Source organism: Triturus cristatus, chromosome 2_2 (genome assembly GCF_964204655.1).
Source record: "Triturus cristatus chromosome 2_2, aTriCri1.1, whole genome shotgun sequence".
Taxonomy (NCBI): domain Eukaryota; kingdom Metazoa; phylum Chordata; class Amphibia; order Caudata; family Salamandridae; genus Triturus; species Triturus cristatus.
In genome coordinates, this window is record NC_140582.1 from 1,112,059,863 (window position 1) to 1,112,084,043 (window position 24,181).

Sequence of the window (24,181 nt, forward strand, 5' to 3'; positions counted from 1 at the left end):
GCCACCTGCAAGTTAGTTACGAATCCGTTAATGAATTAGTTTGAGGGAGGGGTGACAAACATAGCTGGAGGAGAGGTTTCTTCGAGTCATCTGACTCTTTTGTTTTCAAATCTCTCCTATTGGTTCTGTCCTGTTTTCCAACTTTCCTTATTGGCTCTTTCTTGTATGTTCTGGGTGTATAATTGGTTAATGTATATGTTACCTATATGGTATATAAGATTGTGCGCCACAGAGTGAAGCGGCAGTCTCCTGAGAACCTACCTTGTGTACTTCTGGGACAACTGTACTAGCTGCAGCTAATAAATCTGATCTCTTACGCTGACAGAGTGTCCCCGTGTCTCTGTGTAGCTAAGCAGGAGAACCCAGGAGATTAAGGCGTACCCTGCGCCGCAAGGTCCAAAAGGTTCTGGTTCTTCAACTGGCGCCCTACGTGGGGCGGCTTCAGTGGTACTGATTCTGCCCGAAGGTCGTGAGGAACCCCGCAAGAAATTTCTGGAGGAATCGCGAGCCACATCAAGCGACCCCTGTATGTCGAAAGTGGTCCGAAGGTCTTTTGCAGCGCGGTTACTCCTTCGTGACGGCTACTAACGACTGCTGCCCTGACTGCCGCCCTGCCTTGGCCCTTCCTTTGATGATGTATGGTAAGGCGAGACGATAGACGGGCCTCTGTTGGTGTAAGAAGACGTCCTTAGTTAAGTATTTTCGTGGGTCGCGCCCACAATTTTTGTCCTTTGTTTCTTTGTGGTCCTTAGATTCGACTATTGCAATAGTCGAAGCCGAGGGTAAGTGCATTTGAGCTGCTTAAACTGAGTTTTACCCCCTTGAAGTTTGTGAACAGTCAGGTGAAATCACGAGATGCCTGATCTGACTAAGTTTGGAAACTTTGTTGCTTTGGTTGTAATAGGGATTCCCGACTTGAGGACTCTTGTCCAATTCCTTCGGTTGGAACTCCCACCTATGAGTTCTATTCAAAACATGGTGTTGGCTTCATTACCTTTAATGAGGCATGGTCCCGATACACGAAGAAAGATGGTGTTTTAAAATGGCCAGAGTTTCGATTCTGATGTGCTAGATAATTTGGAAGCAGTTCTATTCAAAAGGAAAGCCCGGCCGGCAATGTTTGACTCTTTCCGCCTTTGGCGTAAGGAAGCCAAACAGAGAGAAAATAAGCAAGCAAAACGAGATAGGAAAGCACAGGGTATGACAATTATAGAGGCTGCCCAACAATTCAAAGATGATGAAATTAATAATGCGACTTAAATTTTAGAGAGACAGCGTCGTATGGCGATAGATAAATGCTATCCGGTGTTGCCTGTTTCCCCTTCCGATAACAAGAAAGATTTAGAAGAAGATCCCTTAATGTCCCATTTATTGAGGTTGCCTCCGCCCTATGTACAAGGTACTAATGCACCCCAATTGTTACAGCCTGTTCAGCCGCCAGCGGTACCTCCGCCTGTTCCGGCTCTTCCGCATTTGCCTCCTCCAGTATTTCCGCCTCTGCCAGTTTTGCCTTTAACTTCAACTTCTTTGCCCTCATCTACTGATCTTCGATCTCCTTTGCCTTCTGCTCCTCCTGCAAAGATCGGTTCTCCTTCCACTAGTTCGCCTAATACTTTGTTCCCTATTCTTATGTCTAATTCTCCGTCTGTGCGTAAGCGTCTCACAGATACTGTCACAGGTATTTTATCACCTTTCCTTGAAGCTTTAAATGTGTCTCCGGCTTTTGCTCGAAGACAATCTCATAGTCAGTTCCCAGATTTTGAAGAACGAGAAAGGTTGGACTCTCTCGCACGTAAATGGATCAAAAAGGGTCCCCAATACAGTGTACTTGATATCATGTCTACTTTCTCACAATGGAATGCGCCTACACAAAGATATGTCTTCGATATAATGTGCGATACTCTCATTAAAGAATGGGACGATGTGAATTCGAGTCCGATCCCACAAGATCTGTTAGATGTTCAGGCTGATTTTGATAAAGGACTTGTTGTGGGTTCTAAGGTTGAGAAAGCTGTAAGGACACTTATTTCTTATAGATCATTATTGTCCTCTCAGGATTTCCTTGATTCTGATCCATCAGTTAGATTGACACTAAAAAAATTATCCCATGAGAGAGGTTCCTCCGGTATGGAAGGAAGAGGTTGCAGCAGCAGGTAATAATCCAGCTATTCCTTCTCATTTTCAACGTATATGGGTACATGTTCCATGGAAACGATCTGAAGTTTTGGCTCTTAAACAGACTCTACCGGATCCTCGTAAGAACCCTGCAGGTTATCATAAAGAATTATCACAGACAGTTGATGCTTGCATCATGAATCTAGCTGATATCGATATGTTAATGGGAAATGTAGTCCCACAGACAATATGGGCTAAGATTCGTAAGGAGAATCACGCCCAGGAATTAGGTGCTAACTGGGATGTTATAACTGTCACAGATAGAGACCAAGTGGGTGGTGCAAAGCCTGACGCTTTGATTTCGGAACTCCCTGGTAGGATTATTACATTAATGAAAACGATGATGCCTGCATTGAGAGTTAACTGGGATAAATTAGCAGCATGCAAACAGAAGAAAGACGAGAGTGTCTCTGATTTCTTCACTCGTTTCGAGGAGACATTTATTGATCACAGTTGTCAAGACATGGCTACAGAGGGTGGTCAGCGATTATTTGTGGACAAATTTGTATTCAATTTGCTTCTCGAGTTGTCACACAAATTGAAAGACTCTGAAAGTTCATGGGCTGTTTCTTCTACTGCCCAGATATTGGCTACTGCACAATATTATGAAAACAGAGATAAAGAAGAAAAAGAAAAGCAAGAGAAAAAGATGAAAGAACTAAAAACAAAGGTTCTCTTGCAACAAGCTTATCCTCCTCGCTATGTTCAGCCTCAGTTTCAACAGTCTCCGCAGTTTCAGAGGTTGTATAAAAAACCTGAGCCATACATTCCGCGACCTTTGTTAGGACCCAATCAATGTGCCTATTGTAGAGAGGAAGGTCATTTTAAGAATAGTTGTCCGGTTTTATTGCAACGCAATGGAGCATCATCTGCTCCACGAGGTCGTGCTGGCCTTCAGTCAGCAAACAGAGGTAGAGGTCGAGGTATGTCAACTCAAGAACAACGTTCCCTTCCTTCTCCCAATTCCATGAACTACTCAGTACTACAATGAAGATCATTATATTGAAAACGGAAATGAAAGTCTTCATGCTAACTAGGACAGCCATGGACAAAGTAAGGGAGTTGTGTCGATTCCAGTAGATCAGAATGGACCTTATGTTAACGTCACTACAATTGGTGTTTTAGAGCCATTTCTTCTGGATACTGGGGCGATGAGAAGTTCTATCATTCATTCTAAACTCCCTGGGGCACCTTTGTCTGGCTTAACGAATGTTTCTGTAGGATTTTCTGGCGCCCCTGTTCGTAACCCAGTTTCTTGCCCTTTGCCTATTTCAATTGGCCCTTATGATTTGGAAGCTCCACTTCTCTTGACGAATGGTTGCGGTGAGAATCTGTTGGGTTTAGACCTATTGAAAAGAATGCATGCTACGATATATTGTTCTCCTTCTGGTGTACATCTTACTTTAGGACAGAAATTGACTTCTCCAATGTATTTGTCCAAAGATCAGTTTCCACCTGAATTGCTTTCCCTTCCAGCAACGCTTTGGGCCACGGGTCCGAATGATGTGGGTTGTCTTGAGATTCCACCTTATGTTGTCACTCTAAAGCCCAATGTTGAATTACCACGCATCCCGCAGTATAGAATTTCTACTGAAGGTGAAAAAGCGCTTCTGGAAATCATTCATGATTTGATTCAGAAGGGTGTAGTTGAGGAAACGAGAGGTAACATATGCAACAGTCCTATTCTTCCTGTTCTTAAACGCACTGATCCTTCTCAGCCACCTGTATATCGTTTCCGGGAGGTAAACAAAATTGTTGTGCCGCAATTTCCCGTAGTACTAGGTATCACTGCTTTGTTGACGATGATACCTTCCACAGCGACTTGGTTCTCTGTTATCGATCTAAAGAATGCCTTCTTTAGTATTCCCATTGCAGAAGAGAGTATATGAATTTGAATATGAATTTTGTGATCAGTTATGTCCCCTATCGTAGACCCCAACGGCTCCATGTACATGCTATAAGTACATGTATGTTCCCTCCTACTCCAGTTTTGAAGACGCAAATATATGTGCGTCCACCGTCAACATGTCCTCTTTCAGACCCGCCATGAATGGGTCAGATATTCCATTCCTAAGTATGAAAGGCCACCGACTTTATATGGTTCACTTTCCACATTTTACAGATTCAGGCGAGTAGGCCCTGAATTCTGTCATCAAGCCTTTTCCTGCCTTCTGCTTCTGAAAGCTCCAGTCTGAGCCTGCATCTGTATCCATGAACTTTGTCCTACTCCCTGCGTGGCTAACGGTGTCTGATCCAGCCTATCGCCTGCCAAAAACTGTATTTCACCTTCGAGATTATCTCCTTCGTTCCTCATCCGATGCATTCCTGTCTAGTAGTTTAGGTAAACATTCCTCCAGCTACCGTGCAAAGGGGCCAGGCCTCGCTGTCCTCATGCAAGTAATTCATAGCCCCGTTACCATGGAATATTCCTACCCCCTCGCATCTAGTGTAGACACTTAGACGCTTGTACACGCACTAACAGTCAGTATAGAATAGATTCTATCCTAGAGACCTTTCCTTTTGGATAACACAGTTCTTTAAATATAGGATATTAGATATGATTTGGGATTAGGTTGACATAACCCCAGACTTCTGTCTCCACATGTAGAGCTAAATGTCAAGTCCCCTTCACCCTCTAGTTGCACGTCAATCACACGTCATGCGGCTGCGCGCGCATCTCTGCCAAATATTTCTGCTGACATTGCAGGATTCTTCTATGGATCCACTCACTTGTGACTTCATGTTTAATGACGTATTTTAGTTACACCCATGTTTACGCCTCTATTAGTTACGTATGTACAGTTTATCTGAATTATCAGCTGTCACGCCTCTTGCATCTGTTTCACTGTAATGTATTTTCTATAAAACTGCCTATCTGTCAATAATATATGCCCCCTTCCTTCCTGAACTTTCGTGGTGATGGAATAGAAGGCCCACAATTCGAATTGTATTCCTTTATATAGGAATAAAGCCTTTTAAAACCTCTAATACCACGGATTCTGCCTCTTATTTTTACTGAGTTATTCTCACTAAGACTTTACCGCATAAAAAATAGTACCGGTAACGAAATATTTACCACATAAATTGGCGCCCGAACAGGGACACTTTCTCATCTCACGCGCCGGCGGTGCGTTGCAGGCCCGGTCTCCTGCCACAGCTGAACGGACAAAAACGCGTACCCGCAGGATTTCCTGTATCTCCCTCCGGCCGAGCGGGGGTGACTGAGGCTGCGATCAACACCCAGACGAGGCGGTGAGAAGTGCGAAGTATCCCGACCAGAGCCTAGCTGAGAGAGCAAGATCCGAGGTATACAGAGTCCCACCAGGTTCCGAAGTTCCGAGTCCAGTCGAGTCGAGTCCAGTCCGGTCCAGTTTCAGTTCCGTTCCGAGGCCTTCCGTTCCGAGCTACCCGGTGAGTACCATTACCGGGGAGGCATTTTACGTGCACATAGTCTGTGCCGGTCAAGACGGGTTTGGGTACACAAATCCGGTCTGCACTGTTTCAGCAGTGTATCTGTACTGTTTAGCAGTATATATAGTATGTCTAGCATATAAATAAGTATTATCTAGTGTCAGTATTATGTCAGTAACTAGTTTTCTATTAGTTATCATTGTTCGTTAAACCTGTTAAATGTTAAATGTTTTTATACGTTCTATACATTGTGGTGTGAATGACTGTTCATTATTATGTTCGTTGTATAAAGTGTGTTCTAGAAACAAGATCTAAAAATGCCGCTCTTTTCGAAACTAAGACAGATCAAAACTAGAAAAGGTGTAGTCGAAGAAGCTGTTCCCATCCCACCTAGGGACACTCCAGGATACTTTATGTATCATAAGCATGGTCTAGATGCCGTATTATTTCTTGATTTATGGGTGGACTACACCAAAGAATTACCAGAGAGTCAGAGATGGCCCGCAGCAGGGACCTGGGATGCAGATTGCATCATGAGAGTAGAAGAAGAATTATGGAAAAAGAAAGCCAGACAGTCACAGAAAGATGCCATTGAATTATGGCGTAAAGAATCATACAGACGTACAGAAAAAGCACACAGACAGGAAGAGAAAGGTAGAGAGAATTCAAATAAAACTCGAGAAAATCTATTACTTGAGGAAGGTACCCGAGTAAACTCAGAACAAGTAGATAGACAAAGAAACACTCTTATGAATGGTATGTATCCTCTTCTGGGCGAAGGGTTACCTAAGGCTACCCCGGAAATACCAAAAGATTTAACTCCTCCATTACTCCCAATAAAAGCACATCCCAAAACACATCCCAAAACAGCAAAGGACGTTTTCCTTTCCTCCTATTTAGATGACGTAGCTCCCGAGTATGCTAATGCCATACCACACATACCGCTTGCCGATGGTGTTCCACACCAAGAGCATCCGTCTGTATCCCCGCAATTACAAACTCCTACACAAGTTCCCACAGGTCCGTCCGTTTCTACAGTTTTTCCCGCATCTACAATCTCTATCCTACGCCCAACGAATCCTTTCGTGCCTAGCACCTCAGACGGTGCTACAGGAGGTACGACAGACATGTTTGCCACCCCGCCGCGAAATAAACAGACCCTTAGAGATTTAGCACTCCAACGTACTCCCCAATTAGCGACATCCGACATGTTTAAAGAACAACTTGTGGATTGTAGATACGACCCAGTACCAGGTAGACAGAATAAATTGCTCATATCATCACTACGTATAAGACGAGCTACATTATATTTAATGACGATACCAGGAATGGGTGAACACCTAGACGAAATATATCGCTTTGTCCACACAGGGCGAGGTCCAGAAAGTATTAACGAAGCTATGGAATATCAGAAAGTGGATGTCCAAAGACAACTACTACGTTTTTTCATAAATTGTGTAATCAGGAATCAAGACAGGCCCGGGGCAGATCACGATACCATGCAAAGACTTGTCAAATGGGGTCAGAACATATCAGAAGAGAAACACGATAGACAGGCGTGTATAATCGCCATGAGTCGAAAGATCCGCAAGGAAGTAGAACGAATACATAAAGAAAGACGAGAAACAAACAGAGTAGAATCAGAGGAGGAGGAGGAGCAAGAATCAGAACAAGTCGAAACAATAGCTTATGTAGGTAGAGGAAGACCCCATAATAATACTAGAGACTTTAACGACCCGATACGTCCAATACGTCCAGAATATAATAGACATTTTCCAAACCCTATGTTAAATACAAAATCCCCCGAACACCTATTCCAAGCCGTTGATAAATTACTCCGAGATCGAAGAGGGTACCATATGCTCGATTCCATGGACGAACAAGAATTAGCTAGGTCAGCAGTACAATGGGCTGACAGTCCCAGCGACTACAATGATGATGTACTTGCACACACGTTTCTGAATCTTGACCCATACGAACAGCGTTTAGCTAGTATATACATGATTCAACACCTCCTTATATTATATAAAAGCCAGCACTCCGATCCAGGACCCTTACCTGACATATTGACAGAACTGCTCACGAATATATGGAGAGGGTCAAGTACTGATTTAATTAAAGAAATTCTAGAATTCCGAAACCAATATTTAAATTTCGTATGCCCAGAACACGTTCCAGTTCCCATCATGGGAAGAAAAATGTATCACATAGATAGACAGAACCCGTTACGCGAAGTGCACCCAATTAGAGGTGCCGGTGATAATTTTACACGCGTGTTTGTGTACACGCCTATAACTAAACTAGAATTATTGGAAATGAAGAAAGTAGTACCCAGCCATGACAAGGACCCAGCAGGTTTCCACCGCGAGATAAAAGACATGTTACTCATGGGAGAGTATACCTATCCCGACATTATGAAAATATTAAAAGTCCTATTACCCGCCGGTGTTTATGAGAAACTCAAAGAAAAGGAATGGGAGGTGGGAGACCAAAAGATAGATTGGACAGCATTAGAAAACAAAGAAAGGGCCCGAGCTGCAGGAGCAGGGCTTGGGGAAAAGACTACAGCACTAGCAGGACTACTAGTGCAGGTACTACCACGTTTATTAACTACGAAAAAGGAAGACTGGGGTGCAATATCAGCCTGTAAACAAAAACCAGATGAAGACACTAGTGATTTCTATTCCCGATTTGAAAAATGTTTTGGTATAAATAGTGGCATAAAAGCGAGTAGTGAGTCATATCCACATCTGTTCGTGACAAAATTAGTTGAAAATTCTCTGCTACAAGTTAAGAATAGAGTATTGAAATTCGAAAGTACCTGGCAAGGTAATACCCCATCACAGATGTTACAGATGTTACAATATCATCACAATAGAATTAGAGAAGAACAAGAACATGAACAAAGACGTATGAAAGATACAAAAATGAAAATGCTTGTTGCACAGTCAGTTCCAGCCGATGGTCATCATAAGGGTAATTCCGCAGGTCCTACGAAAGGGACATGCAACTATTGTAAACAACCAGGTCATTATATACACGATTGTCCAGTCCTGAAACATAATATTGCTACAGGTAAAACTCAGGAGAGACCACGTCCACCTAGACAGGATCAGAATCAACAACAAATACCTCAGCATGCACAACCTAGGTTAGCTCCGCAACAACTAGCTCCGCAACAGGGAGCTCCACAACAGACCATAGCACCACCACAAGCGCAGCCTATTGCTGCAACACAAGCAACAACACAACAGATGTATCAGTATGCACAAGCAGATTATCTCGATTATCAGCGATACTCATGAGATAGCCTAGAGAGGGAAGTTGGCTTACCCCTTATAGAGGTTCCTGTAGACCAAGAGGGACCTCATGTACATAGTGAACTATTAGGGGACGACAGAAAGTTTTTACTTGATACAGGGGCAAGCAGAACAACTATAAGACGCAGTGAAGTTCCAGGGGCACCCCTCTCAGGCTCACAGAATATTTCCCTTGGATTCTCAGGAAAACCTATAATAAATGACGTAACACAACCTCTTCCACTTACGATTGGTCCATTGACACGTACTACAGATTTATTGCTTACTAAATCATGTCCAGAAAACTTGTTAGGTATAAAAACATTGAAAGCTCTAGGAGCTATAATATGTTGTTCTCCGGAAGGAGTACGACTATTTTTACGTGACTTTAAAGGTCACTACGTGTCCAGAGACATGGATCACCGACTGCAGAATTTACCTACACATTTATGGGCACAAGGCCCCACTGATGTTGGTTGCATGAATATTACACCATATCGTGTCACACTAAAAACAGGAGTAATATTACCACGAATACGACAATATAAGTTACCACCCGATGCTGTTGTGGCTTTGCTGCAAATCATTGACGAGCTCATTGCACAAGGAGTGGTTGTCGAAACCGACTCCAATGTATGTAATTCCCCGATAATTCCGATTCTTAAAAGAACGGATCCAAAAGCACCACCAGTATATCGATTAGTTATTGATCTGCGCGAATTAAATAAATGTATTGTACCACAATACCCCGTGGTCCCAGATATCTCTTCATTACTAACAGCTATTGACTCAGAAGCAACGTTCTTCACTGTAATTGATCTCAAGAATGCTTTCTTTAGCGTCCCAATAGATCCGGAAAGTCAATACTTGTTCGGGTTCAGTTTAAATGGACGAAGTTTTAAATTCACACGCGCACCTCAAGGATTTACAGAAAGCTCCAGCATCTATAGCCAAGCACTGAAACGAGAACTTGACAGTATCCACATGCCAGTTAACACTGCCTTGCTTCAATATGTCGATGATCTGCTGATCACCGCCCGAAGCGAACCTGAATGTGAAAAAGCGTCACTGACGGTTTTAAAATTTTTGGCTGACAAGGGGCACAAGGTGTCCCCTTCTAAGCTGCAATTCTGTGTCCAGCGAGTTGTTTACCTTGGGCACTCACTGTCCAAGGAGGGAAGGCAGCTTACATCCGACCGCATCCAGTTAATCGCTAACATGCCACCACCCAAGACACAAAAGGAGGTGCGGGCTTTTATAGGCCTCACTTCATACTGTAGGCAGTGGATCCCTCAATATGCATTTTTAGCAAAACCACTCATCCAGTTGACAACACAGGAGGCAGCCACATCGACTGTCCTCCCTTGGACTCAAGAACATACACACGCCTTTGAAAGTTTAAAGAAAGCTTTATGCCAAGCACCTGTTTTAGCAACACCATGTTACAGCAAACAGTTTACACTCTTTGTTACAGAACGCGAAGGTACTGCTTTGTCAGTACTCACTCAGGAACAAGCAGGATCACACAAACCATGTGCTTATTTCTCTAGTACATTGGATCCAGTAGCTCAGGCTCTTCCTGCGTGCCTGAAATCGGTGGCAGCAACAGCTTTAGCTATCAGACAAAGCGATGCCATAGTGTTAGGACATCAATTGACAGTACAAGTACCACATGCAGTAGAGGTTCTCTTGAACCGCACACAAACACAACACTTGACTATAGCGAGACTCACCGGTTACGAACTGACATTGTTTCAGCCACACATAGAAATCAGACATTGCAATACGTTAAATCCTGCCACACTGTTACCCGTGAGCGGAACAGATCCATTGGCACATGATTGTGTCGAAGTCATTACTATCACGACGAAACCCAGACAAGACTTGACAGATATCCCTTTGTCAGATCCAGACTTGACATTGTATGTAGATGGGTCATGTATGAGAACAAGTACAGGAGAGTTAGTGGCTGCTTACGCAGTCACAACAGACACTGAAGTCATTGAAACAAATCGTATTAACACTTTGTCAGCTCAAGCAGCAGAGCTCATCGCTCTGACACAAGCCTGTATTCAAGCCAAAAATAAGAAAGTCAATATATACACAGATTCACGTTATGCATTCGGAGTCGTCCATGACTTCGGCGTACTGTGGCGAGAGAGAGGTTATTTAACTTCTCACGGTGCCCACATCCAGCACGGACCCCTCATTCAAGCCCTATTAGATGCGATTCATCTACCCACTACAATATCGATTATGAAATGCAAAGCCCATGCAAAAGTTACCGATATCATTTCTCAGGGTAATGACCTAGCTGACAGAACAGCTAAACAGACTGCTCAGAATCAGACTATCACAACTGACATGACAAAGACAATAGTTCCGACACTAACACATTGCATGACAGTTAAGGATCCCGCCCTTGATGTAATTGACATACAGACACATGCTACACCAGAAGAAATAAAGAAATGGACTGAATTAGGAGGGATCCAAACGGATCAAGGATGGATGACGAAGGAAAAATCTATATGGTTTCTTCCCGATTCAATGGTTCAAGTTATCATTAACACAATACATAGTCCAGCACACCTAGGAGAGAAAGCTATGCTAGACAGCATTCAACACATTTGGTTCAACAAGCACTTGCGAGCAGCAGCTAAACAAAAAGTTCGTACCTGTATGATATGTTGTCAGTTTAATCCAGGAAAAAGCATCCCCGTAGAGCAGGGTGGATTTCAACCTCCTAATCATGCTTTTGAAGTCCTCCAGATGGATTATATCCAGATGGAACGATGTTGAGGATTCAAATATGTTCTCGTAGTTGTCTGTGCTCTTTCCCGTTGGACAGAAGCATACCCGGTTTCAGATTACACTGCCCCGACTACTGCCAAACAGTTAGTTCGAGAATTCTTCCCACGGTACGGTTTACCACGTGTTGTCTACTCAGATAACGGCCAGCCGTTCTCATCCGAACTAATGAAACACGTTTCCCTTTTGTTAGGCTATCAATGGAAATTCCACTGTGTCCGGCATCCCGAGGCCGCAGGTCTCGTGGAACGCCATAATCAAACTCTGAAAATTAGATTGTCCAAAATATGTAGGGAAAAAGGTGTCGACTGGATAGTAGCCTTACCAGTTGCGCTCTTTTACATGAGAATGGTAGCACATTCTCGAACTGGGCTATCCCCGTACGAGGTGATCTTCGGTAGACCACCAAATATGTGGGGGACGCCTATACCGCGCAAAATCACTGATGTTGACTGTAATATGCTGACAGATTACCTGGCTTCCTTGATGTCTGCACTACAATCTTGTCGTTCACAGGTAGCCGCAGCTTTTCCCGATAATACTGAGGTGAAGCCCCATGACGTGGTTCCTGGTGACCTGGTTTTGGTCAGGAATTTCGACCGGAAGACCCAACTGGATCCTAGGTGGAAGTCGCCTAAGTTGGTTCTACTGACTACAAGGACTGCCGTGAAGATTGAGGGTCGCAAAGGGTGGTTGCACTCGAGTCATATCAAAAAATTTTATGGACTACCAACCAGTGTGATTACTCAACCCTGTATTCCCTCAAAGACAGACTCAAAGCTCCCCTTGGTTGAATTAACCAAACCAGAACTTTACAAACTAAAATTGAGGTCTAGTAAGTCAGACAATTTGATTGTTTAAGTCCTCTCCAAGGTGAATCGGTTGAATTTGTCTCTGACATGTATCCTCTAGACCGGAATAGAGAAAGAAATCATCAGATGCAGCTCAAAAAGCATGCGTATTGTAAATCACTTCGTAGTCACTGTACAGTAACATTATTAATTTTGTTTTTTCTAAGTCTTCTGATCATTATTTTCAGCATACTATTGCATATGTATTACCCTATTCTTAAGCGTGCTTACAACATAACTGCAGAACATTCTTTTAGCGAATTACCTCCGCATGAGTTGTCATATAGATTTGCCCTGCGCAACAACACATTTATTAGTATGTTAGATCATTCCCATCAGACCAGCAATGCCACAAATTGTTGGATATGTGGCCGACTCCCTCCCTATCAAAACTATAAGGGAGTTTTGCCCCTCTTTCCATATCCGTTCACACACAATGGCTCCTGTGGAGCATGGTTTAGTTTGATTAATTCCCTAGATTCAAATTCCGCAGTTTATCAAGACAACTGGGTTTGGGGAAACCTGAACCTAGTTTTACTTAAAGTCTGCTACCCTAACAAGGAGGGACTCCCCAAAAGAACAGGAACTGATCTAGAAAATGAAGTATATGGATTAGGTAATTTTACACTTAACATCATGATCCTGAACGTTGAATCTGAAGCTACACCAATATTGCCCGTTATGTCAGTATTCCCAGTAAAAGGGGAATTATGTATAAAAAAGAATGGTTCCATACACATGGGCCACAGTAAATGCACCACTGTAATAAAATTCAGTGATCAAGGCAAGTCTACATTTAGAGCTTCCCATCATTCCTACTTCATATGTGGCCAGACCGCATATATATATCTACCTCTAGATTGGGACGGTACTTGTTACATAGCATTCCTTCTGCCACCAGTTTTCCTAGCTCCTCCTGATTATCATAGAAATACTCATTTAGTACACAATAGACAGCAGAGAGATCTCCCAATTGTCGATTACACTGAAACAGCATGGGAAAAATACACAGATTTCAATAAAGGATTCTTTCCCTATATAGGTACAGTCACTAATAGTAAGCTGATACGTAGATTAACCAGAACCCTTGAAGCAGTAGTGAATGAGACTATTTCCGCCTTAGGCAATTTAACAGAAGAGCAGTCTGCTATGCGGATTGTTGTGCTTCAAAATCGTCTTGTCCTTGACGTCATCCTGGCCGATAGGGGCGGAGCTTGTAGGGTCATCGGATCAAGTTGTTGCATTTTCATACCAGAAAATTCGCCGTCAGTATATAAAGCCATAACCCGCCTTCATAAGATTATAAGCCAGATACACCAGAGTCCAGGCACCTGGACTTGGTCCGGTTGGTTCTGGGGCGTGTTGTCAGCCTGGGGATGGAGAATACTATCCTTCCTAGGTATTAGCTTTCTCATACTATTCAGTTGCTGTTTATGTCTACAATGTGGGCCAGCGATTTGTGGTCTGTGTGCCACATCGTGTATCCCACATCCACGTTTTCACTCAAGATCCCGGAAGAAGAAAGAAGAACAAATGATGCTATATGAACAGATCGATGGATTGATGAAGATCGATATCTCCTAAGGGTCCGTAGGGGACAAGGAGGGAATGAGGAAATATGAATTTTGTGATCAGTTATGTCCCCTATCGTAGACCCCAACGGCTCCATGTACATGCTATAAGTACATGTATGTTCCCTCCTACTCCAGTTTTGAAGACGCAAATATATGTGCGTCCACCGTCAACATGTCCTCTTTCAGACCCGCCATGAATGGGTCAGATATTCCATTCCTAAGTATAAAAGGCCACCGACTTTATATGGTTCACTTTCCACATTTTACAGATTCAGGCGAGTAGGCCCTGAATTCTGTCATCAAGCCTTTTCCTGCCTTCTGCTTCTGAAAGCTCCAGTCTGAGCCTGCATCTGTATCCATGAACTTTGTCCTACTCCCTGCGCGGCTAACGGTGTCTGATCCAGCCTATCGCCTGCCAAAAACTGTATTTCACCTTCGAGATTATCTCCTTCGTTCCTCATCCGATGCATTCCTGTCTAGTAGTTTAGGTAAACATTCCTCCAGCTACCGTGCAAAGGGGCCAGGCCTCGCTGTCCTCATGCAAGTAATTCATAGCCCCGTTACCATGGAATATTCCTACCCCCTCGCATCTAGTGTAGACACTTAGACGCTTGTACACGCACTAACAGTCAGTATAGAATAGATTCTATCCTAGAGACCTTTCCTTTTGGATAACACAGTTCTTTAAACATAGGATATTAGATATGATTTGGGATTAGGTTGACATAACCCCAGACTTCTGTCTCCACATGTAGAGCTAAATGTCAAGTCCCCTTCACCCTCTAGTTGCACGTCAATCACACGTCATGCGGCTGCGCGCGCATCTCTGCCAAATATTTCTGCTGACATTGCAGGATTCTTCTATGGATCCACCCACTTGTGACATCATGTTTAATGACGTATTTTAGTTACACCCATGTTTACGCCTCTATTAGTTACGTATGTACAGTTTATCTGAATTATCAGCTGTCACGCCTCTTGCATCTGTTTCACTGTAATGTATTTTCTATAAAACTGCCTATCTGTCAATAATATATGCCCCCTTCCTTCCTGAACTTTCGTGGTGATGGAATAGAAGGCCCACAATTCGAATTGTATTCCTTTATATAGGAATAAAGCCTTTTAAAACCTCTAATACCACGGATTCTGCCTCTTATTTTTACTGAGTTATTCTCACTAAGACTTTACCGCATAAAAAATAGTACCGGTAACAAAATATTTACCACAAGAGAGTAGGGATATTTTTGGCTTCTCTCTTGGAGGCCGAAGCTTTCGGTTTAAGCGCGCACCTCAGGGCTATTGTGAAAGTCCCTCTATTTACAGTCAAGCCTTAAAATGTCATCTTGATGCTTTTCATTTGCCGTTGGGTGCTGCTCTTATCCAATATATGGATGACTTGTTGATTGCTGCTGATTCAGAAGATATTTGTAAAGATGTGACTGTTGCATTGTTACGCCATCTGTTTAATCTGAATCATAAGGTTTCACCCTCCAAACTACAATACGTTCGTAGAGAGGTTACTTACTTGGGTCATCTCCTATCATCCTATCAAAAGAGGGACGACGATTAACACCAGAACGAATTCAGGCGATTACGCAAATGTCTGTGCCATCCACACAAAGGGAGGTGTGTGCCTTTCTGGGTATTACTTCTTATTGTAGGCAGTGGATCCCTAACTTCTCTTTGTTGGCCAAGCCTTTGTTGGCACTCACTTTAAAAGATACGCCTCAACCCCTTCCATGGACTGACGAATGTCAGAAGAGTTTTACTGACCTACGTACTGCTCTATGTTCCGCTCCTGTATTGGGTACTCCCGATTACAGTAAGCCCTTCACACTCTATGTTTATGAAAAAGAAGGGTGTGCGTTGTCAGTTTTAACGCAGCGATTTGGAGACAAACAGCGACCATGTGTATATTTTTCGGCTACATTAGACCCAGTAGCTAAAGCATTGCCTAGTTGTCTCAAAGCGACAGCAGCAGCAGCAGCAGCAATTTCTATTCAACAGTCTGCTGGAATAGTGTTAGATAACACACTTATAGTCATGGTACCACATGCAGTGGATACCTTACTAAACAGAACGAAAACGCAGCATCTTACGAGTGCTCGTCTAACTGGATACGAGCTGACGCTTTTGGCTAGTCACGTACACATCAAACGATGTAATACCCTAAATCCAGCTACTCTGTTGCCTCTTCCAGATGAGAAAAGTGTTGAGGAGCAACATGATTGTTTCTTTCGTACTGAGGAAGAGACAAAAGGAAGAATTGATTTGAAAGACACACCGCTAGAGAATCCGAATGGAACTCTATGGGTAGATGGTTCTTGTTTTAAAATGCCTAATGGAGATACAGTTTCAGCCTATGCTGTAACTACTTTGCATGCAGTTGTGGAAACTGCACGTATCAGACACAATTCAGCTCAAGCAGCAGAATTGATAGCTTTAACGAGAGCATGTGTATTGTCAAAAGGAAAGAGAGTAAACGTGTATACCGACAGTCAGTATGCCTTCGGTGTAGCGTTTAATTTTGGGCGTCTTTGGAAGGAAAGGGGTTTCTTTACTTCCCATGGCGCTAAAATACAACATGGTCAGTTAGTGACTGATCTCCTTGAATCACTTGCCTTACCCACCCAAATAGCAATTGTAAAGTGTAGTGTGCACAAAAAGATTACAGATGATGTTGGTCGAGGAAATGCATTTGCAGATGAAGTAGCGAAAAAGACAGCGAGAGATGCAACAAGTCGAATGTATGTGGTGGGTCCTGCAAATTGGGTTAGAGAGAGAGGAATGTATGAGGATACAGTGGAAAGTGTAAGAGCGATTCAGAAAGAGGCTACAGAGAAAGAGTTGAGCAAGTGGAAAGAAAGTACAGGAATGTTGGATGAGATGGGTTGTTGGGTGGAATTGTCTGAGCACCAACGTTGGCTGTTACCAAATGCCTATGTGCTCCCAGTGGTCACTATGGCACATGGTGCAGCCCACTTAAGTGCAAAAGGTATATGCAAACTTCTGGCTCCAGTGTGGCAAAATGAAGAGATCCCGAAATGCGCAGACAATGTAGTGAAACATTGTATTATTTGTTTGATGTACAACCCGGGAAAGGGAACCCCAACTCCGGCGCGTCACTTTGCTCCTCCGACATATCCATTTGAGGTGTTGCAGATTGATTATATTCATATCGAGCGATGCAACAACCTCAAATATATTCTGGTGGTAGTATGCGCCTTTTCAAGATGGATAGAGGCATACCCTCTAAAAGACAACACAGCCTTATCCACAGCTAAAATTTTACAAAAAATTTTTTTCCCCAGGTTTGGTTTGCCGCGCATTGTCTGGAGTGACAATGGGAGCGAATTTGTGGGCCAACTCATGCAAAAAGTTTGTGCAGGTCTTGGTATCAAGCAAAGGTTCCATGCGGCAAATCATCCACAGTCAGCGGGTTTAGTAGAATGCTACAACGGAACCTTAAAGTCAAAACTAGCAAAAGTTCAGGCTAGTACAGGACTCAATTGGCCAGATGCTTTTCCTCTTGCTCTTCTTTCCACCAGAACTGCAGTACACTCTCGTTTGGGACTTGGCCCTTATGAAGTGGTTTTTGGGCGCCCGGCTAATGTATGGGGAGTCCCTCGCCCTAAGAAATACTCAGACCTACCATATCCAGTGGTAATTGACTACTTGCATGACCTTACAACTAAATTGCGTGTTCTCCATCAACAGGTTCAGAGTGCTTTACCGGAGGCTTCCACAGACCCAGGTCATTCCATCCGACCAGGTGATTGGGTCTGCACCAAGAATTTCCAAAGGACGAAAAATTTGGAGCCCAGGTGGAAGGAGCCTCGCTTAGTATTTTTAACCACGAGAACAGCAGTCAAAGTCGAAGGAAAGAAAAATTGGATTCACGGTGTGCATTGTAAGAAAGTGCCTTTGCCTCTACCCTTCGATCAGTGGGTTCGTTGAGGTGTTGGTGACTCAAAAAGTGAAAAAGTTCCACGATTTGTACCTTTCAGTGATGCACACCTGAATGGAACATTGTCTGAGAAAGAGGACGACGACATTCTTCAAGAAGCAATACCATCACATCATCACTTGAATACGACCAATCCACGAACATTGTTCCAAGACCAAACCACACCTGGAAAAGAACATTATAATTTGAGACCTAGACCAAAGAACTCTTAAGATTTCTCTCTCCTATGTAGTATTCTGTCCCGGTTGCAAGGTCACGGTAGGAGTCTTAGTTGCGACCTGAGTAGTGGCAATAGGCCTGCAGGACTTGCAGTGTCATAGGACGGCAGACAATCGTGACTAAGTGATTGAGGAAGATTGCCGTGAGCATACACTTAGAAAGATGGAGACTACATTAGGCAAAAGAGAAGGTAAAGATAAAAAGAGTTATTGCAAAGAAATGTATAGTCGTTGTGGTATTGCTTTATGTATTATTATATTATTGTGTATTCTTTTGGCGTGTATAAATTGGATTGCTATTACCCTGCAGCAAAAAGTTGTCTCTCCTTCTACCTCTTCGTCTTCTTCTACTGTCTCTCCACATCTCTTTCATACCCTTCCTCAACATGAACTCATTAGAAGAACTGAATATTCCAACAATTCCTTCATACAGTTGTTACATCAACATCAATTAGTAATCAATACAACTGACTGCTGGGTGTGTGGACTCATGCCACATACCGTAGAAAAAGGAATGCCGTATTTAGTCCTTCCGTTCTCCTATGAAGGTTCTGCTTGGGCTTATTTTGTCATCTTCTCCAATGCCTATCAAAGCAAATTCAGACGATCCGTTAGTTCATGTGTTAGTGATCTGGATTTTAGTCATAGTTCGTTGATAAAGGGAATGGTAGCTATGGCTAAAATCATGGAAAATAGTAAGATCTCCATTGACGAAAGAAAGGCGTACACTAACTGGAACGTCACCCAATATGTCACTAGCCTTAGTGATAAAGTTAAAAAAGGAAAGTCTTCACCGATTTGGACTATACCACATCAGGGCAATTTCTGTTTACAGATAAATGGTCAGCCTGCTGACACTACACAAAGAAATAGCTGTTCCCACACATATGTCTACTCCTCTCAAAACTTGCCTCCTCTAGTGCCATCTCAAGGCACACATTTCATTTGTTATAATAGGGCTTATACGTGGTTACCAACGGGTTTCTCTGGTACTTGCTATATAGCTTTCCTTCTTCCCCCTACATACACCGCTTCTGCAAATCATCATCGAAATAGATACGGCAGAGGGATTATTAATTCCAAAGACACAGCAGGACAAGAGGGAGGAGATTTCCTCAAAGGATTTCTTCCTTTTTGGGGTCCAATGGCCAACAGCAGAAATATAAGGCAATTGGTTTGTGTCGTAGAAACCACCATAGACATCACTGTAGGAGCCTTAAGTAATATCACGGCAGAACTAAAGGCAGATCGTCTCATGACTTTACAAAACCGAGTTGCCTTAGACTTTGTTCTTGCAGATCGTGGTGGAGTATGCAAATTGATCGGGTCAAGTTGCTGTATTTTCATACCAAATGACGCTCCGACAGTATACCAAACTATCTCTAAGTTACACATGATCTCTGAGTCGATTCATCAGGACGAAGGAGATTGGTCATTATTGGAGTGGTTTTGGGGACTACTGTCCAAATGGGGTTGGAAAATATTGACGTTTCTTGGAGCAATTTTAGCCATCATATTCTCTTGTTGCCTTTGTATGCACTGTGGCCCCGCCACCTGCAACCTCTGTGCCACTATGTGCATCCCTAAACCCAAGTCACAAAGAACAGAGAATATCAGAATGATGCTGCAGCAACAGCTCGATGACCTTATGGCCATCGACATTGACTCAGATTAATATGAGCCTGAGTATCTTCCTGAGTTCTGGCAAAAGGAGGGTCTGAGGAACTTCGATTTTCAATTGTGATCGTATCGACCCACCATTTTGTGCTCCGCCGCCATCTTGTGTTGCCCTCACTCAGGCAGCACGACGGTCGAAGTCTTTTTCTGCTTTTTCTGCAAGCTTCGTATCAAAATTAGCCTTCTGCCTCTATTTGCAAAGCTGGTGTTAGGTTCGTCCGAGTACACTAATCCCTGTCCGGTTTTCCTAATCCCCATCTCAACTATCTGTTGGTTCACACTATTCTTCTCTGACTTTATCTTATCGTCTGGCCTTCACTGTCCTCTGCTAGCATTCTCTCGTTTCACAACTGTCCTCCAACACACACAAACGTATCTCGCCAACTGCAAGTTAGTTACGAATCCGTTAATGAATTAGTTTGAGGGAGGGGTGACAAACATAGCTGGAGGAGAGGTTTCTTCGAGTCATCTGACACTTTTGTTTTCAAATCTCTCCTATTGGTTCTGTCCTGTTTTCCAACTTTCCTTATTGGCTCTTTCTTGTATGTTCTGGGTGTATAATTGGTTAATGTGTATGTTACCTATATGGTATATAAGATTTTGCGCCACAGAGTGAAGTGGCAGTCTCCTGAGAACCTACCTTGTGTACTTCTGGGACAATTGTACTAGCTGCAGCTAATAAATCTGATCTTTTACGCCAACAGAGTGTCCCCATGTCTCTGTGTAGCTAAGCAGGAGAACCCAGGAGATTAAGGCGTACCCTGCGCCGCCAGGTCCAAAAGGTTCTGGTTCTTCACAGTATGCATGTAGTGTTCTAACATACTATACACTTGTCTTTTACACCTTCAATTCCCTAGTCAGTATCCATACACTTCCAGGAAACATCCTGTCACTTCCTTTGCAGTCTTCTAGAGACCCATTCAACAGCATGTACTAATCCATTCACTGTGCCAAAACCCAAACACTTATACATTCACCCAGACACTCTCTTTCCAGTACTCTAATGATTCAGTCACTGCCTAAGTATTCATGCACAGAGCCAGGTCTTTGCATATGGACTTCTTCAAACCCCTATCCACTATGCATGCAGTCCTCTAAGCACCTACACACTTGTCTTTCACTCCTTCAATTCCCCAGTCAGTATCCGTTCACTTCCAGCAAACACCATGTCACTCCATTTGCACTCCTCTAGTGACCCATTCAGCATAATGTACTAATCCATTCACTGTGCCAAACCCTAATAAATTCACCCAGGCACTCTCCTTGCAGTACTCTAATCATTCAGTCAGTACACAAGTACTCATTCAGTGAACCAGGCCTTAGTATATGGGCTGCTTTAAACCGTTATCCACTATACATGCAGTCCTCTAACCACCTACGCAATTATCTTTCTCACCTTCAATTCCCTAGTCAGTATCCATACACTTTCAGGAAATACCCTGTCACTCCCTTTGCAGTCCTCTACTGGCCCATTCAGCATCATGTACTAATCCATTCACTGTGCTAAAACCCAAACACTTATAAATTCACCAAGATACTATCTTTGCAGTACTCTAATCATTCAGTCAGTGCCTAAGTATTCATACACTGAGCCAGGCCTTAGCACATGGACTGCTTCAAACCCCTATGCACTATGCATGCAGTCTTCTAACCACCTAGATACTTGTCTTTCACACTTTCAATTTCCTAGTCAGTATCCATACAGTCCAGCACTTGTGACTACCTTTGCACTCCTCTAGTGAGTCATTCAGTACCAAGTACTAATCCATTCCCTGTGCAAAAAGCCTAGCACTAATAAATTAACCTAGGCACTCTCTTTGTTGTAGTCTAATCATTCAGTCAGTACCCAAGTAGTCATTTAGTGAGCCAGGCCTTAGCACATGGACTGCTTTAAATGCCTATGCAGTATTGATGCAGTCCTCTAATCACCTACACAGTTGTGTTTCACACCTTGAATTCCCTAGTTAGTATTCATACTCTTCTGGCAAACACCCTGTCACTCACCCAGTGTGTCTCCTTATAGTACTGTAATCATTTAGTCAGTTAGTATGTAGTCTTTTAGTGAGGTAGGCTTTAGGGCATGAACTGCTTCAAAGTAGTATGCACTATGCATGTAGTGTTTTAACGAGTGTCACACTTGTGGTTCAGGGCTATAGTTTCTTAGTCAGTTTTTATATAAAATGTGTTTGTACAGTAATGGAATAGTATACATTTGAAAGTTATTAATATACATTTATTTGTGATTCTTTTCTACAGATACAGAATAGGAGTGTTTCTCATCCGTTTGCACTCTTCTCGTGCAAGATTGTTTGGATGAAGGGTCCTTCGGTGTTTCATCATACTTGCCGTGCCGTACGAGTATTTCTTGTTAGGATCCCCTCGCAACAGAACTCTTTTGCAAATCTGGCGCGTGACCAAGGTGGCATTGATCTTTGTTTGCCCCTTGGGAAAAGTAAAAAATGTCCACACCACTGAAGGAAAACGTTGTGGGCGTGGTGCCTTCTGCAAACAAAATTCCTCAGATTTGGTAAATATTTTAAAGCGGCAACAATTACAGTTTTTGTAAGTTAAACTTATAAAATTGTGTTAGCTGTATACATTTTATATATCTGTGATTTGTTTCTTGTGGTATTTTGTTGAGAATACCATGTTGTTGTTTTTTTAACAATCTTTTTGATTTTGCAGGTCTGTCATCGACATCCGTGGTTCCCACAGGAGTGTTCCACTTTGTTGTTTTGTATTATGGTTGTTACATTTTGTTTATTAGTTTATTGTTTATATTTATGTTAATAAAAATATAAAGTTTGAAAATAGTTTAACGTTTATATATTTATTATTATAAAAAATAAAGTTTGAAAAAAATAATAATAATGTTTTTGGTTGTTCTCTTAAGTGCTGTGTGACTCTTTCTTGTTCTTATTACTGTTATTTGATGGAGTCCACCATGGTGTTAAATTTTGGGGCACTTACCGCTGTAGTACTACTGATATCTGCAGTTTGCACCAACTTCTGAATAGTGTGTTAGATTTTTCTGAACTTTACTTCCGTTAAAGTGCTGATAATGAAATAGAGAGTAGCCGTTCACCTGCAAAAAGACATGAGGTGCACGTTTGCGATTTATTCTAAATACTAAAATCCTGTATTGTATTGCACTGAGGTATTGGCTGCACTTACAGTGTACATACATCGATGTGCATGCTCCCACTGCAGTGCAATAAAAAAAAAAATTGACTATGTTTGCAAGGGCCGAAAATAAAATTGACTATGTTTGAGAGGGCAGAAAATAGAACCTGATAGAGACCCTTTTGGAGACTCCTTGAAAATAAATGCTGGTCCTCAGACCCGGCCCAATTAAAGCCCAGCATTAATCTATCCTAAGCACTGCGCCATCCAACCATTTTTTAATTGATGCATACATTCCTACTTATATACATACATACATCTGTTCCTGCACTTATCTTAAGCATCTATGAGCGCACTCGCCTATTGTAAGCACTCTGTCATTCATGCAGCCATACGCCTATATATCCATAGATACATCTGTCCCATAACCAATCCTAAGCATCTATCAGTCCACCAGTCTAGCGTAAGTACTGGTCCCTGTATTCATTTATCCTTCCATTCATACATTGATACATCCATCTATGTATATATGCATTAATGCATCTGGCCATGCATCCACTCGCCTTTTATTCAACTATATGTTCTTATTTTTGGGCATCGTCCGCCTCCCGATCCTAAATAGGACGTATTATACTCATCCATCCAGCCTGTTAAGGGGTCGCAAAGGTTTGCGAAAAGCATTGACAGGCAGATTATTTTATAAAGAATAACAAAGCTTTGAGTTGCTCATCGTGGAGCAAACGTCACCATCCTTGCGTGGTGGTGTTTTAAAGAACGGTACATATAGCGAAAGTAATGTGAAGGAGGTTTTAAGTGTAAGTTGTTAATATAGAAACATAACGTTTTGTCGAGTTGTATATAGGTACACTGTTTAAAAGTGGCCGTGACTGACAGATACTGAAAACCTGTATTTCTTACCTTTGAGAAAGTATACCAGAGAGGTAATTTGGGATGGTGTCAACCTTGATTTTTATATTTCCATGTGAAGTACAGTATAGGAATATAAAAGTAAGTGGAAAGCTTTTATGTTCATATTAAAGAGGGGGTGTAAGAAGTAAGTGAGGCAGGCAAAGCG